At 35.5% G+C, this 16,961-nt stretch overlaps 1 pseudogene; it reads right to left on the reverse strand.

Annotated features, from left to right (window-relative positions):
* Positions 1-698: 698 nt before the first annotated feature.
* LOC122910022 lies at positions 699-16,340 on the reverse strand (annotated as a pseudogene).
* Between the last annotated feature and the right edge of the window lie 621 nt (positions 16,341-16,961).

Genomic DNA, 16,961 nt, shown 5'->3' on the forward strand with positions numbered 1-16,961 from the left:
AAAATTGAGTAGGAGCACTTCCAGGGACGAGTTAAAGGAATGCATTGAAATGCCATCCGGGAAGGTATTTAGGGTGTCAGTTCTGCAGAGACACAAAACAGACTGTAGACATTTGCAGGAAATGTCACTCTGATTCAGCCAACACATCCAGTGGTGGAGCATTTACCCGATCCTAAAATTAGCAACTGTTACTCATATAAATCTTACTACAATCTGATTGCAGATAACTCTACCTCAGACTAAAATAAAACCACAAGTAGTACTGCATGTAAAAAAAAAAAAAAAAAAAAAAAAAAAAAACCAAAGGGAGAGAAAGTCTAACACAGCCAGGGCATCCAAAGTGGCGTTCTACCCCTGGAGGGCTGCTGGGGAGAAAAGTCTATAGGGGAACCATGGAAGAGTGCTTTGAATGTTTCCCCCCATTTGATTTAGTCCTGCAGTTCTTTAAGTTATTCTCTTGACTGATAGAATAAAATATATCCAGAATGGAGCGCCTGGGTGGCTTAGTGGGTTAAAGCCTCTGCCTTCAGCTCAGGTCATGATCCCATGACCCCAGGGTCCTGGGATTGAGCCCGTATCACGCTCTCTGCTCAGCAGGGAGCCTGCTTCCTCCTCTCCTCTGCCTGCCTCTCTGCCTACTTGTGATCTCTGTCTGTCAAATAAATAAATAACATCTTTAAAAAATATATATATATATATCCAGATTCTGAATTTTTTGATATATCTGATGCCGGGCCATAGAGTTCCTCAATAGCTTGGGCATCTCTTTTCTCTACAATGTCATCATCAAACCAAAGCCCAAAGCCACGACTCTTCACAATAGTAATACAATGCCTGGGATTAGGACCACTGCCACAGTGAACCACCTCAGCCACCAAGTCGTACATGCGGTCCATTTTCACGACGTCGCCGGAAGTGCTGAAGAGGGAGAGTTCCAGGGAGAAGACCACCTGGTGAGACAGCTTGGTGTACCTGTGGAGCTGCTCCATGTACTTGAACCGCTTCAGGTGCAGGGCCAAAATCATGGGCAGCTTTTTCACTCTCATCCTTTTCTGGGCCTCCTGCTTCCTTCAGCACATTTGACAATAACAGGTCTGTTCACTACACAGTGTTTCCGCGTTGCTGAAGTCTCTCAGACAGTGGGTAATAGATGTATTCTGCTCCACGTCAACAGAAAACTTCTTTTAGGCAATGTTTAGATGGTCGTTAGTCCCAAGGCTGCAGCAATCCCACCCCACTATCTTTATAAAATGGAAACAGGACTGTCCGTGGTGGAGCGCTGGTGGGGAGGTGGCCTGGGATCCCGCTGGCAGTTTGGCCTGAAGGGAAGGCCGGGGGCAGGTTTGTTTTTTGTATAATCCAGGATGCACATATTTACTGGGCCCTTCGGTGTTGAGGTGGTACCCAAAGAGCAAAATAGTCCAGCAGCAAAGCTGGATGCTTTCTCTGGCCTCTCCGGTTGTAATTCCTACACCCTTCCTCTGAGCTTCCAAAACTTCTTCTTTCCTCTACCAAACTTATTCATGCCATGAAACAACCTGAGGATTGAGACAAGTATTCAATGATGGCAAATCTTTCCCTGTCCAGGAATTCAGTACAAACTCGTAGAATTAAACGAGGAAATGAATTGTTTGAGTAAATGAGTAAATGGGTAAATGAGTAAATGAAAGTAAATTCGATTGTTCAACTGAATCCCATGAGGAAATAAAAGCACATTTGAATCTCCCACATTTTGTATTTCGATAACAAAAATTGAAGCTTAATGAATAACTTCATATAATTTTGTTCTCATCAACATATTAGTAAAATAAACAGAGTCCTAGTTCGATGATTAAAAATGGCATTCCTCTGATGAGAGTAAGTGCTACCGTTCAGTATTTTATTCTGAACTATTTACTGTTTATTAGTGGTTTGTAATTGTGGAGTGAAACTACACAGAGAACCCCCGGGGAAGGAGCAGTCATAATCCCCACATTTCAGAATAATTTATTAAACCATTATGCATTATTTAGTGCTGCATGACAATAAAATGGAAAATGTTAAATACAGTAAATACAATAGAATGCTGTTGCTTTCCATTCATTTCCATATATTACCGATATATATATATGCATATGTGTATATACACGTATGTCTGTGTGTGTATAAAAAAGAGAAAAACCATAATGAGTGTAAAGAGAATTTTTCACATTTCTCTCACCACTTTTTTTTTTTTTTTAAATCATTTCAGGACCTCCAAAAATCACCAGGACAGAAGTAGTTATGTAAGAAATCGGCTAGAAGAAACCGGGGAAGAGAGAGTAAGGCCTCTGAGTGAAAGCTGAGGTGAAACCTAAACGTACAGCAACTAAAGGCTGTCAGCTGACCACACTCTCCACCACAAGGTTTCTGTGTCGAGAAGGTCTGAGCAAATGTCCTGTGGCAGCTGCTACAACAACCAACCATCCTAACAAGATGAAGGGTACAATTATCATCATAAAGTATTCCCCCTTATAATATTTCAGTGACTATCATTAAAAAATCTCATGTTAGAACTGTTCTAGATTAAAGGACTAAAGAGATATAATAACATGTACAGATACTGGTCTTAAAACAGTATAAAAATTTTTAAAATATAAAATAAACAGTATATAAATAATAAATTTAAACTAGGGGCACCTGGGTGGCTCAGTCGTTAAGCATCTGCCTTCAGCTCAGGTCATAATCCCAGGGTCCTGGGATCGAGCCCCGCATCAGGCTCCCTGCTCCTTGCAGGAAGCCTGCTTCCTTCTCGCCCAGTCCCCCTCCTTGTGTTCCCTCTCTCACTGTGTCTCTCTCTGTCAAATAAATAAAAATCTTTAAAAAACTATTTTTAAATAATAAAAAATATAAAATAAAAAAGTATAAAATTTTAAAAAAACAGTATAAAATAAAACAGCTATAAAATATATTTTGGGGACAGTTGGTAACATCTGAATATAGACTGGATAGTAAATCATTTTTGGAAAATATTTTAAACTTTCAGATGAGCTAACAGTATTGTGGTTATATCAGAGATTTTCAAATTTATTATAGATGTATATGTGATATTTTAAGATAAAAGATAAAACATCTTTTATCTTTATCTTTTATCTTTATCTTTAATAAAAGATTAAAGATAAAACACCATGATATCTTTACTTATAAATACATTCATAACAAAAAAGTAGCAAAAATGTCCAAATGTTAATAGAAATTAAATAGGTTTAAGTAAGAGGCACCTGGGTGGCTCAGTGGGTTAAGCCTCTGCCTTTGGCTCAGATCATGATCCCAGGGTCCTGGGATTGAGCCCCACATCGGGCTCGCTGCTCAGCAGGGAACCTGCTTTCTCCTCTCTCTCTGCCTGCCTCTCTGCCTACTTGTGATCTCTCTATATAAATAAATAAAATATTTTAAATAAATAAATAAATAGGTTTAAGCATATATCTGTTCATTAAATACTTCTCTAGTGTAATGTGAGTTTGGATATTTCATAGTTAAGATTTTAAAGAAAAATATGAGCCAGTGTCTTTCTTTTCAAACATATTCTAGGGGTACCTGGGTGGCTCAGTTGTCTGAGCATCTGACTCAGTTTTGGCTCAGGTCATGATCTCTGGGTCCTGAGATGGAGCCCCCAGGTGGGGCTCTGTGCTGAGCACATAGCCCTCTTGGAATTCTCTCTCTTCCTCTTACTCTGCCCCACCTCCCCCCTGCATGCCCATGGGCCCTCTATCTCTAAAACAAAACAAAACAAATTCTAAGCAAAAGAAGAGATATAATAACTAATGTAATAACTAATGAAACAAAATGTTATTACTCAGGACGCCTGGGTTGCTCAGTTGCTTAAATGGCTGCCTGTGGCTCGTCATGATCCCAGGGTCCTGGGATTAAGTTCTGCAGGAAGCCTACTTCTCTTTCTGCCTGTTGCTCCCTGTGCTTTTGCACTCTCTCTCTTTCTCTCTCTTCCAAATAAATAAATAAAATCTATTTTCAAAATGTCATTATTCTACATTCATGGTAAATTACGAATAAAGATATAAATAAATTTTATTTCATCTATAGATGAAAACTGTTTTTTTGGTTTTTTGTTTTTTTTTCTTAATTTTCTAACAGAAATTCACTTTATTGTAACTACTTTCAGAATCACACATGAAGCACCAGCGTGGCTCAAGTCCATTAAGCAAATGACTCTTGATTTCAATGATCTCAGGGTTGTGAGATTGAGTCTGCATGGGGCTCTGTGCTGAGCGTTGGGCCTGCTTAAGATTCTCTCTTCTTCTCCCTCTGCTCCTCTCCACTGCCCACAAGCACACGTGATCAAAAAAAGAAAGAAAGAAAGACAGAAAGAAAGCCACACTACAATGAGATGTACTTTTAATATGCATCACTCAGATGCCAAAGGATACATTTCTACGATTTTTTATAAAAAGGAATATTTGTTGTGAAATTTATTTCAAAATGCTGATTTTGCTTTAGTTAGAGAATCTTTAAGAAACAAATAGTATTACTGGTATGTGACTGGTGAACAGATTGGCAGGTCCTAAAACTCCCAACTACATACTACATCTCTCATTTTCTGTGGTTATCTCTCGAGGCTCAACATTACCCTACTTAGCATATGAACACAGATGGTGTCTACACCTATCGTGGCAAAGCACTGCATAATGTGTAGAATTTCCAAATCACTTTGTTGTATACCTGAAACTAATACAGCATTATTTGTCAACTCTACTTCAGTAGTAGTTAACTTCAAAAGTAATCAGATCATGAGATTAAGGTAGACTACCTACAAAGTTTATAATATGTTGAACAGTGAGAGAATCACTCTAGTCATCTAGATACTTTAAAAAAAAAAAGGCACTGAGAAGGATGCCATTTTTTTTTGAAAGATTTATTTATTTATTCATTTGACAGACAGAGATCACAAGTAGGCAGAGAGAGAGGGGGAAGCAGGCTCCCTGCTGAGCAGAGAGCCCAATGAGGGGCTTGATCCCAGTGTCCTGGGATCATGACCTGAGCCAAAAGCAGAGGCTTTAACCCACTGAGCCACCAAGGCGCCCCAAGAGAAGGATGCCATTTTTGCCAAAAGCTAATACTGTGGTTACAAAGAATGACTTTACATAAAAACATTTAAGGGGTACCTGGGTGGATCAGTGGGTTAAGCCTCTGCCTTCGGCTCAGTCATGATCTCAGGGTCCTGGGATCAAGCCCCAAATTGGGCTCTCTGCTCAGTAGGAAGCCTGCTTTCCCACCTCCTACTTGTAATCTCTCTCTCTCTGTCAAATAAATAAAAAATTCTTTAAAACAAAGCAAAACAAAACAAAAAACAAAGATTTAAGTGTGTGCCATATTTATCATCACTTTAGTCCTCCAAATTAAACACTTTCAGTAAGGTCTGACTTCATACACACGATAGAGATCACTAAAAAATGATAATCTAATTTAAAAAGGATAAAATTCTCTGAGATTCTACAGCAACATAAATGCAGCCAATAATTAAAAACGCATTTATTCTTCATGTGCTTTTAACATTAGCCGCTCATACATATGACAGGGAAAGAAATCTTATTCATGTACATTACGCAGTATGATGAAGATAAATTATCCACCCAGAATCTTATACATTTGAATTTTCCTTTCTAGATAACATGATGGATTTTTAATAGTGCCTTAGTAGCTATGTTTCAAGCTCTGCAGAAGTCCTAAATACCATTTTAATTGATGAAATATCAGTGTCTTGGTAATACAAAATATCTATTCTCATATCATCTTAGTGATTATTCTATGCTATGTTAAATTCTACTTTTCTGAGTGGGATCCATATCCCATCTGCAGTGCAATCTAGCAATCAAATACTCCCAAGTACTTCAGTTCTTAGGAAACATTAATACTTTTCCCTCTGCTGGCAGAAACAATTACCAACACAATGTATTTATTCAATTATTATTTTTCACTCAGTCGTACATACATTCACTCAACATTTCAATATTACACAAGATTCTAAGGATATAAAAGTAAATAGTCGGGCGCCTGGGTGGCTCAGTGGGTTAAGCCGCTGCCTTCGGCTCAGGTCATGATCTCAGGGTCCTGGGATCGAGTCCCGCATCGGGCTCTCTGCTCAGCAGGGAGCCTGCTTCCCTCTCTCTCTCTCTGCCTGCCTCTCCGTCTACTTGTGATTTCTCTCTGTCAAATAAATAAATAAAATCTTTAAAAAAAAAAAAAAAGTAAATAGTCAAGGCACTCTCCCTAAAGGAATTATGTAAAGGGAGACGAAACTATTAATTTTAATGCAAAATGTAAGCCCTATCCTAGAAGTAAGCTGAATCTCTCTCCTATTGCATTTCCCCAGGTATAGGACCATCTCTACATGTAGAAAAATTCAGTTCTTCTAGATTCAAATTTATTAGAGTCTATGGCATTTGTTATTGTTGTTTCCAAGTCATTGCATCAAAACTGTGTTTAAGGATGAGTGGCCCCTATTACAAAAACAACAGTCAAAACACACATCTCCATCCCTACTCCCTCTAATTATGATTCCACTGATTTTATACAGGTTCCCTGTTCATGTTCTGTCTCTTCTTGGGGGCACAGCAATAGTGGTAATTTTCCACACACCTTAATTTGTTATATAATATTTTCGGTGTGGAAGGTAGTTCGCATTCATCCTCTCGCTATCACAGTCCTCCTCCTGCCCCACATTCTCTTCTAACCAAGGCTATCTTCTCTTTTCTGATAATGTTTGCCTTATGTGTGTCCATATTCAAGGCAGCTAAAAATTTATGCAATACAGTAATGTCTACTGTAAACAGACAAAGAAGTTAAGGAAGGCAAGGACATCAAAGTTCTTTTATAATAATGTTAGGGTAGGGTGACATATGATTGGATCACCAACCATTTGCCAACATGCACATAGAGTTATGATAGCAGAAAAGCACAGACAACTAATATTTTCTATGAAATTCAAAAAATTTGTCCTATGAGCTAAGGATTAGTATACCAGATTGTACAGCAAAGAAAAGACAGTTCCAGAAGATAATATGACTCTTTTTTTGTAAAGTAAGACAGAATGTGTTGTGTATTGGGAATGGCACATAATTTATTATTGTTGGATTACAAGGTTTGTTGAAGAGAGTTTCAGAAATTAACCCAGACAGGTAGCAAGTACCCGCTAATAGAGGACTTTATACTATACAAAGTCTGGATTTTAAGTTATATATGAAAATATACAATAAATAACTTTAAGCAGAAAAGTTACATGATTTAAATTTGAATTTAGAAAGATCATCCTTTCTCAACTGTAAGGATGAATAGTCAAGAGTAGTTCAGAATCTATGAAGACAGAATTACCTAGCATTGAGATTAACAAAACCTAGAAGAATATGATTTATTTCCTTTGAATTCTTATGGTGTACCTGTTAGATAGAAATAAGTGGGTATATGATTATATGTGTTTCAATAGGAAATATTATCCATAGCAAAAACATTTTTTTTCATTTGTTTGTTTGGTAGTAATTTCCCAGTAAATCTAACACCCTGACCTTAGACCTTATCTATAGTACACCATCCGGCAAGTCCCTGCATTCTTTACCTGACAGACATCTAACCAGCACCAATCTGCCAGCAAAGACCAGGCTAATGATTGATGAAATGTCCCCTAATTATTCTAAAAGTTTTCAAGTCTTTCAAGTATATCCTTGAAGTTTCATTTAATGAGTATAAGATATCAAGTATAACATAGGTCAAAATACTTTCTAAGCCACAGTTGTTGTTTATTTATTTAGCTTCTTTATTTAGTTGTTTATTTATTTAGCTTCTCAATGACTACTTCACTTACCTATCTAGTTTGCTTTACACTCCCTAATTTCACAACATATGGAAAACCAACAACAAGAAAAGTATAAAGGCAACTACAAAGCCTAAGTGAAAACTGGTATAGGGCAAAGGAAGTGTTATGGGATGAGAGTCATAGTAAAAAAATGTGCAAGAACTAAAGGCCAACAAGGTGGCTAGAATTAACCCATATTTGAAGCTCAGCTCCTTGTTGACCAAAGAGAAAGGAAAATACTATCAGTTATAAAAATACTCATTTTCAACAGAATACATTTGAACTTTTAAAAGAAGAAAAACTTCTCCTAATGCATGGTTCTAACAATGATTTCTCAGAGGCAACTAGAGTCAGAAAATGCTCTACTCATTTATTGGCTTTAAATAAATAACTGGCTTTATTTTCACCTCTTAACCTTCAAAAAAGTAGTGCATGGCCAAAGTAAAAGAAGGTCATTTACATGTTAAAGGGTAAACATTTAGATTACAACAGTTAGGCAATTCTTCAGTTTGCAAGACAAGATAGAAATCTTAAATTTTACTTGGATAACGTGTCTATATTTAACAGAACAAGTACTATTTCAGTAAGATATTATCTATGAAGATAGATTAATCCATCTTTAAAATGTTTATTATAAAAAATGCTATTTTTCCAGGCTAATTTTAAATTATTTATTGTATGAATAAATCTGAACCCTCAAAAACTTTCTCAAGCATTTGTTACTATCAAAAGGTGAGGGGCAAGAAAGCATTTTTTCTCATCACACACAAGAAAATACTGTACCATAAAAAAAAAAATGAATAAGTAAAAGGAAAGCTGGTTCAAATGGGTGCAAATGAGAGTAACAGTTTTATATATTCTCTTCATACAAATGATCTCTTTTTGATCTTGCATTATAATAATAATATTGCTAATAGAAAAACAAATTTTATTGAGGAATCATAAAACAAAGACAAACAATATAATAGCATGGGAAGCAATAAATGTTAGGATTCTAAGTAAAGAAAAATCAATGATAAGTTCTCCACTTTGAATGATATATATAAGTGATAGATGAATAATAAATTTATAGATATAGAAAAAATTACAGATATATAGATAAATAGGCAAATAGAGATGTAAATGGATAAATTTTAAAGGAATTTGAAGAAGATTCTGGAAAAATGGCACTTTAAATTAGTGTCCTTCTGCTAAATCGATTGCCTCATCTGAGCCAAGCTAAGGCCGCCTTTGGAAGGCAGGTGGTGCAAGACTGTATGAATGAAGCTTCAAGTTTCTGTTTTGAGTTCTGAAGGAAAGAAATGTTCCTGAATTCCTTTCTGGCCAGGAGGAGATGCTGAGGAACATTGTAAATGGACCCTGAGCAGTAGGTAGATCCCCAATCTAAAATGACACCATAGAGAATAGTTAACCAAAGCTGGAATGAATGTATCGTTTTTGTCTAGTCTCACATTACTGAAGAGACCTTAAAAGTAAAACAACATTATCACTAATACTAAAAGTAGGAAAGTGGCAGTAGGGAATAAGATAAGGGCTTTCTGCCATCTTTATATGATACTGACAATAGGCTTGTAAATATCTGCTAGTCTCAATAGGAAGAAAATTCTACTATTTGTGTCATGATTTAAGTAGCCCAGAACTGGGTCAGGCCACAGGCCATGAGATTTGCAAGAAATGTAAACATTGCTAATAAGTTTTGGAAAAAAAGACCAGAAAAGAACAGGAAACTTGTACCAATAATTAAATCACTTAAGGGACTAGATAGCATTCAAATTAAACTTTATGGAAATTACCAAAATTAAGAGTTATTAAATGGAAAAAATCAGTTGACAAATTGGTGGAGATTGAAATACAAATTAAAAGTCTGGAACACTAAGTTTAAGAAATATATTAAAGCAGTACTTCAGACAAACTCATCAAAAAAAGAGAGAGAGAGAGAGAGGATCCAAATAAACTCAGAAATGAAAGAAAAGAAATAACAATGTAACACCACACAAAAAAGGGGGGGAATCCTGCCATTTGCAATCATGCATGGATTGACCTAGACCCTAGCTGAAATAAGAGTCAGAGAAAGATAAAAACTATATGATTTCAGTCATATGTGGGACTTAAGAAACAAAACAAACGAATAAAGAGAAAAGAGACAATAAAACAGACTTTTATATATAGAGAACAAACTGATGGTTACCAGAGAGGGGGTGGATGGGGGAATGGGTGATACAGGTGATGGCGATTAAAGAGCACACTTATTATGAGGAGCACTGAGTAATGTACAGAGTTGTTAAATCACTACCTTGTATACCTGAAACTAATATAACATTATATGTCAATTATATAGGAATAAAAATAATTAATTAAATAAATAAATTTTTAAAAAGGAAATGCATACGTAATTTTGTTAGGGACGGCTGAACTGCTCACTGTAATGGGTTTTATCATCTGCATTTCCACCAGTAATTAAGGAAGATGTCACTCAGTCTTGCCAGTAGAAAGTGTTGCCAAACTTTAAATTGTTTGCCAACCCAAGAAAAGAGAAAAAGTATCTCACTGTAGTTTTATTTTTCTCTTATTTTGAGTAAAATTCAATTTCATATAAAAGAAGAGAAATATATTAATAGAACCAAAAAGACAGAAAGTCTATGAAAATGGAGTCAAAATGTAGAATGATAAGCCTCACTGTCTACAAATTATTCCTCAATATGATAACAAAACAGTATCCAAGTCCAGATTAAACCCCATTTCAATAGACCCCATGTTATGATTCTCCTATTATACTGGAGTTCGATTATATTTAATACTACTTAAAAAGATGTATCATTTAAAATTCAAAAAAGAAAGAAAAACAAAATAACCAAATAGAAATCATAAATTGTAACTTAGAGGATAGCTAGAGAAGATAAAGCATAGGTAAATAAGAGGTTCTAAAGAATACAAAGAAAAATATGGAGGAAAGAATATAGAGACCTGGTCCTATAGATTGCAAAAACTCAGAGTTCTAGTTGTGATTGACTTAGAGAAAAAAAAAAAAAAAAAAGATAAACCCTGATAAAATTCCGGAACTGTAGGCTAACCAAGAATGCATTACAAATAAAGTGAATCTGCTATGGACAAAGAAAAAAAAATTCCACCCACACACTCTGTCTGAGAAAACAATAAAAAAAATGACCCTGATAAAATAGCAAAATGAAAAAGCTCAGAAATCTTAAGAGACAAAGATAAAGAAGAGATAAAAGAATGGGGAAAAATGTACTCCTCTTTATAACTTAGAGTTAAATTTAAAAGGATAAAATCAGATCTCTGTATATTTAACAGAAGTACTGAAAAACCTTCTCAATGGATGAGACATGTGACAATAAAAATGCTTCTGCTAATTTAGAAAAAAAGGTACTAAATCTAGGACAGCAAAACTTAGGGAAAAGAAAAAGAAAATAATCCAGCATTCTTAACTGGTGGAGAAGAGATAACACAGAAAAATAATACATGCAAATATTGTGAAGGTCTTATAAGGTGAGAGGAAGGAAAGCAGATGGGAAAGAGTTGAGAAAGAAAGTATACTGCTGGAACCAATGGTTGGAACTTCATTTTCATATAAGAGTAAGGAATACTAGGTTTCATTATGAACATTGGAAAACAGCTACTAACAATGGGAAAAAATAGAGGAAAATTCCCAAATTAACACGGGGGGCATAAAAGGAAGAGTTACAACATTATTAGATCTTATAAAATAAGGAGAAGAAAAAGACAACAACGAAGTTAAATGAAACATAAATTTAAGTTGGAAAAAATACCAAGTATGTAAGTTATTAGGCTGAATTCTCCACAAAAAGTTGAAAAAAATCAGATTTTTTTAAAGTCTGAAAATGAATGGATTAGACAAAGGGATATTAAGTAAACATAATACAAAGCAGGTATTAAATACTGATACCAGAGCGGGTAACTGGGAGATGGACATTAAGGAGGGCATATGATGACAGGAGCACTAGGTATTATATAAGACTGATGAATCACAGATCTATATACCTCTGAAACCAATAATATATTCTGTGTTAATTAACTGAATTGAAATAAATAGTAAATAATAGTGATACCAGGCAATACGGAATTTAACATCAATTGACAAAAATATGCAAATTTGAGGGTATGGACTTTCTACTAATTATAAAATAATCAGTATTAAAGAGATGCTTGTATGAAAGTAGCCTCAGTTATCTATACATATATGTTGTGTTTTTTGTGAATTAAGATAATTTTTAAGACCAGGATTATAGCTTCACTAAATATTGAGCACATTCACTGGGGCACTTCACTTTATCAGTCTGGTGAAATACATTTAAGGAATACAAACAAATACATACAATACAAATAAAATGGAAACAACTGAAAAATCAAAGAAGAAATATTAATAAAACATAAAAGAAACATACATATATGTGTATGAATATCTCTCATTAATAGTCAAGAAGGATGGAAGGAAAAACCACACAAAGCACAGAGAGAAAAATGGAAGAATCTATCAATGTGCATTATTCTTGGGTGATCAGGCACGTACTGATTGGAGAGAAGAGAAAGGGCAAGCATGTAATGGAAAATAAACTTCTTCAAAACTCATTGGTCATATGATACAATCCCGCTCTTGTAAAATGATGTGCATGTGAATATGCAGAAAGAAAATTGTAAAGTCTATCCTGTTAAACATCAAGACTTTCTATCCGCATTGGGAAAGCGGAAGAATATCTGTAAGATTTAGAAAAAGGGATTGGGGGTTGGAGAGGACAGGAGAGAACTTTTTGTGACGATGTTTTTATACCATTTAACTCTCTTTCATATGTGTTGCTTTTGCAATTTTAAAATAAAACCCCCTTAAAGCAAATAAATGAGTATGTATCACAACATATGCAATAGGGGCGCCTGGGTGACTCAGTCATTAAGCGTCTGCCTTCCACTCAGATCATGATCCCAGCATCCTAGGATGGAGCCCCACATGGGGCTCCCTGCTCTGCAGGAAGCCTGCTTCTCCCTCTCCTGCTTTCCCTGTTTGTATTCCCTCTCTCAGTCTCTCTTTGTGTCAAATAAATAAAATCTTAAAAAAAAAGAATATATGCAATAAAAACCTATAGCCTTTGAGATGCTTTGAACCATATATCACCACTTTCAAAATTATCTTGACAGAACTACAAACATTTAAATAGACAAGAATGGCTCTTTTAAATACTGCCTTATACTTTAGGAAGTCATCATTTAACCATGAGCTTGTTTTAAAAGTCCCTCACAATAAATAAATGTTTCTAAAAGTCCCCCAGAAATAAAAATAGAAGTCCCCCATAACAAACAAATGCACCTAATATTACTGGCAAACAAGCTGTGCATACATCTGGGACAACATATATAATTTTGTTGATATAAAAAAACAATGCTTACTTTTCTTAACTCCAAATGAGCAGTTTAAAATGCCAGCAAACATCCAAGCTACTGAATCTGACTCTGATATATGCCTTTTCAGGAAAATATAGACAGTTCAATCTTGTATATGGTTCTAACAATCAGTATTTCAGAAGAATAAAAGACATTTCTGGAACATCCCTGTAGAATCTTCTTATTGCCCTTGTCCCACTTGTTGAGGACCTATATGTTTCAGTTTCTTGCAGAAGATTTCTGTGCATGCATTTGTTGTACACATATAGCTACAGACCATATAGGAAGAGGTGTTTTGAAATTGCCAGAGAAGTTAAATTCTTTCCTGTAAATAAAATTTTTCTTTGTATTTTTGGAGAAGTATCTTATGTGACAGCTGAAAGTTATTTTTGAACTCCCATAAAAAGCTTCTCACTAGGGAGATATCTGATCTGACACCTAAGGGCAGGTGACAAGCTAACCACTCTTCTGCCCGAGTCAAAATCCTTGGAGGAACTGGCTCGCAATGGTAATGCATCTCACTACCTGTTAGCATGATATTTATGTTTAGTGGGAAAGAGGCTGCGTCTATATTGAGGCAAAATGCTGGTCATCTCGGCTAATGAAAAGTAAAGTATGGAGCTGAAAGAGTAGAGCTCTAGAAACCAAAGACCTGGCAAGACCAGTAAGACCCTGTGGCTTTGGCACACTCATTTAGTCTGCTCGGACCTTATTTCCTTTACTGTTAGAACTGTTTTGCAATTTACTCACTGACCTTTGCTTATAAGAAAAGTTGGGTCCCTAAGGATGTTAATGTCAGTACCAAAGCAATCAATTTAGGAAATGCTGCTGATCCAATGAACGTCATGGTACGAAACACTGTGTGAAATCATGCATTAGATAAACCAGTGTAAATGGCTGAATTCCTTCCAGATACCCAAAACTGTTTAACTTCGGACAGTTTTGTTTTTATTTGTTTGCTCAGTTTTTGAAACTTCATGCAATACAATTTGGGAAATGATGTGCTAAGTGATATTTGACGTCTCTTTTAGGTATAAAAATATATTATTTATTAAATAAATCATTCTAAGTAGAAAAGTTATAACACCTGTGCTTTTGCATCACAAAGTTGGCACAATTTTTTTACATTTAGCTGTGTTCTGGCATAACCTAGACTAAACAACAAGAACACTTTCTCCCTTGTAACATAAACAATAACAACAACAAAAGAACAGTTTTCTCTCTGCAACTCTTTTCTGACTCATCTGCTCACCAATTTTACTTATCATTTGCTTTTAGTACAGAAACACATTTCTCAGGATAACACATAAGTATGATTGCCAAAAATATTTATTATATTCCATTAAGTAGTGATTTCATGCACTTTTTCCAAATGTATATAAATTCTGTTTAAATCAAGTGCTGGTTTCCACCCATCCAAATGAAAATTATAACTTTTTTTTCCTACAAAAGCTTCCAAAGTAGTTCTCACAAGTACACTGAATATGCACAAATCCAAAATTAATTATTTTCCTGCCTTCTTGAAAGATGCCTGAGCCCAGAAGATACTGCCATAAAAGGAACATACTTAATTTACACCAACTTTAAAATAACCTCGTTGTGGCAAAGCATGACCAGACAGCTGCCTGTAGCCACAGTCCTGCAGTCACTTTGCATTTAGTGAACTATTTTGGTTCTATAATGAGGCTCACTCAGCTCCCCCAGACCTGTGCTATCTTGAGCAGCTTCTAAAGCTTTGAGAGCTTGAGCAAAGAAATAGTAGGAGGCAAAAAAAAGGTAAATGGTTCCTGATCATTGCCACCGTTGGCACCAAACAAAAGGGATGGTAGGCATCGCTAAGCTGACTCAACTGCAGAACGTATGCTCACCCAGAGGCAGGCGCAACACACAGCACCTCATCAGTGTACATGTTTCCCTTCTGTTTTCTGCTCTGTTAGGTTTTTATTTAAATGCAGAGATCTGACTGGAACATCAGAGAATTGCTTTCCATGGACTGGATATCCAATTATTATGACAATAGTCAGCAAAGAAAAATTAATTTCATGTGAAAAGTGACAAAGCTCAAACAAAATGTGACCTTGAATACAGATGTATTCATATTGGGCAAAGAAACTGCATTTCTTGTCAGTCATGCAGATATTAGCTAACTTACATAGGGGGATGTGGCTTCTTGCAAATTTATTTTAAATTTTCAGTATTAAAAGAATGTGGGTATATTATTTCTCACATCCAACCTGAAAATTTTCATCAAAATATGCAAAACTTTAAAGATAGTATCAGACTCTTGGGCCTTACTGTATATTTTTCATACTATTTGAGAGTCTTCTACATTAGTGAACAGGAAATACATCATCATAAGATAGATAGGAACCTAACTTGTTCTAGAAATAGAAAGAAGGAAAGCTGGTGCAAAAGTAAAGAGGTGGAGGAGGGGGTAAAATCATATGAATAACTATTAGCAACGAGAATGCCATTAACCCACTGTAGACTTTATAAACAAAGTAGCATGATACGATTCATAAGGGGAAGAAGTCACACGGTCTGCCATTAGAAAATGGATGCTAGGGCAGGGTTGGGGGATGATGCCTTGCACTAGTACAGAAATACTAGAAATGAAAGAAGTAATGAAATTCAGAATACATTTGTAGTGGTACTGAAAGATTTTCTGATGGATGAGATATTGCTGAGTGGGGAGTCAGTTCCCTTAATCGAGTATGACATCTTGAACCACTTCCTGTTAGATTCAGGGACAATATGGTGTTGAGGAAAAATCACTGAGCTGAAAAACTAGACACAGTTATAATATTCCTCGTTCTTCCCCTTTGATAAGTTGTGAAGGCTCCCTACGTCTCTTTATTCCTCTGTAAAATGACCTTCACATTGCCTTCCTACTTGAGAATGCTGCGAATGTTATACACTGCAATCTGTGTTACTGCTCATTGTTCTCATGCAACTCCTTTCTGTCTTAATTGCATTATGCTACACTTGTTCCTACTGAATGTCAGTTCCATTTGTTTTTCATAACTTCCCCAATTTATCAAAGTCAACAATCCAATCTTATCCTTCCAAGGTGCTGACCTTCCTTTTTCTCCCCTTCTATTCCCATGCGCGCTCCTAATGAGGTAAATTTTCTACTCTATCATTTAGATTTTGGATTCTTCTTTTGTTAATCTACCTCCACTTTTGACTCACTTTTCTCATGGCTGGATGATAACCAGGCTTTTAAAACCTCTTGCTTCCTATGAGTACCATCTGTAAAATGGTTTTAGCTTTTAACACAAAAGATGAAGTTATGCTTAGTAAAGCTACATTACAATCAAAATTCTCCACAATATACTATATCCAGCATCCTAGATTCAGGATAAGATTAATCAAACTTCCCTGCAGAAACATAAGGCATTGTACTGTCAATTTTGCCCATTTGAACACATATTTTACATTGTGATAAATCTTTCAGATGTACAAAGTAAAAATATAAGTATGTAACTTCAGGTTCTACAGGTAAACAGCATAGATGGGCTGGCTAAAAAATCACCTATGTAAAATATATACTGAAATAATATAAATAATATTATACAATTAAAATTATATAAATAATATAAATATTACTATGTGTATGTATTTTATGTTTATGTATATATTAATCAGTATGTCTTTCACCATACCAGTCTTGATGTCTAATTATTTCCACTCTGCCTGCTTTTATTTAATGCTCTTTTTTTGATAA

Source organism: Neovison vison, chromosome 6 (genome assembly GCF_020171115.1).
Source record: "Neovison vison isolate M4711 chromosome 6, ASM_NN_V1, whole genome shotgun sequence".
In the NCBI taxonomy this organism is placed as follows: Eukaryota; Metazoa; Chordata; class Mammalia; order Carnivora; family Mustelidae; genus Neogale; species Neogale vison.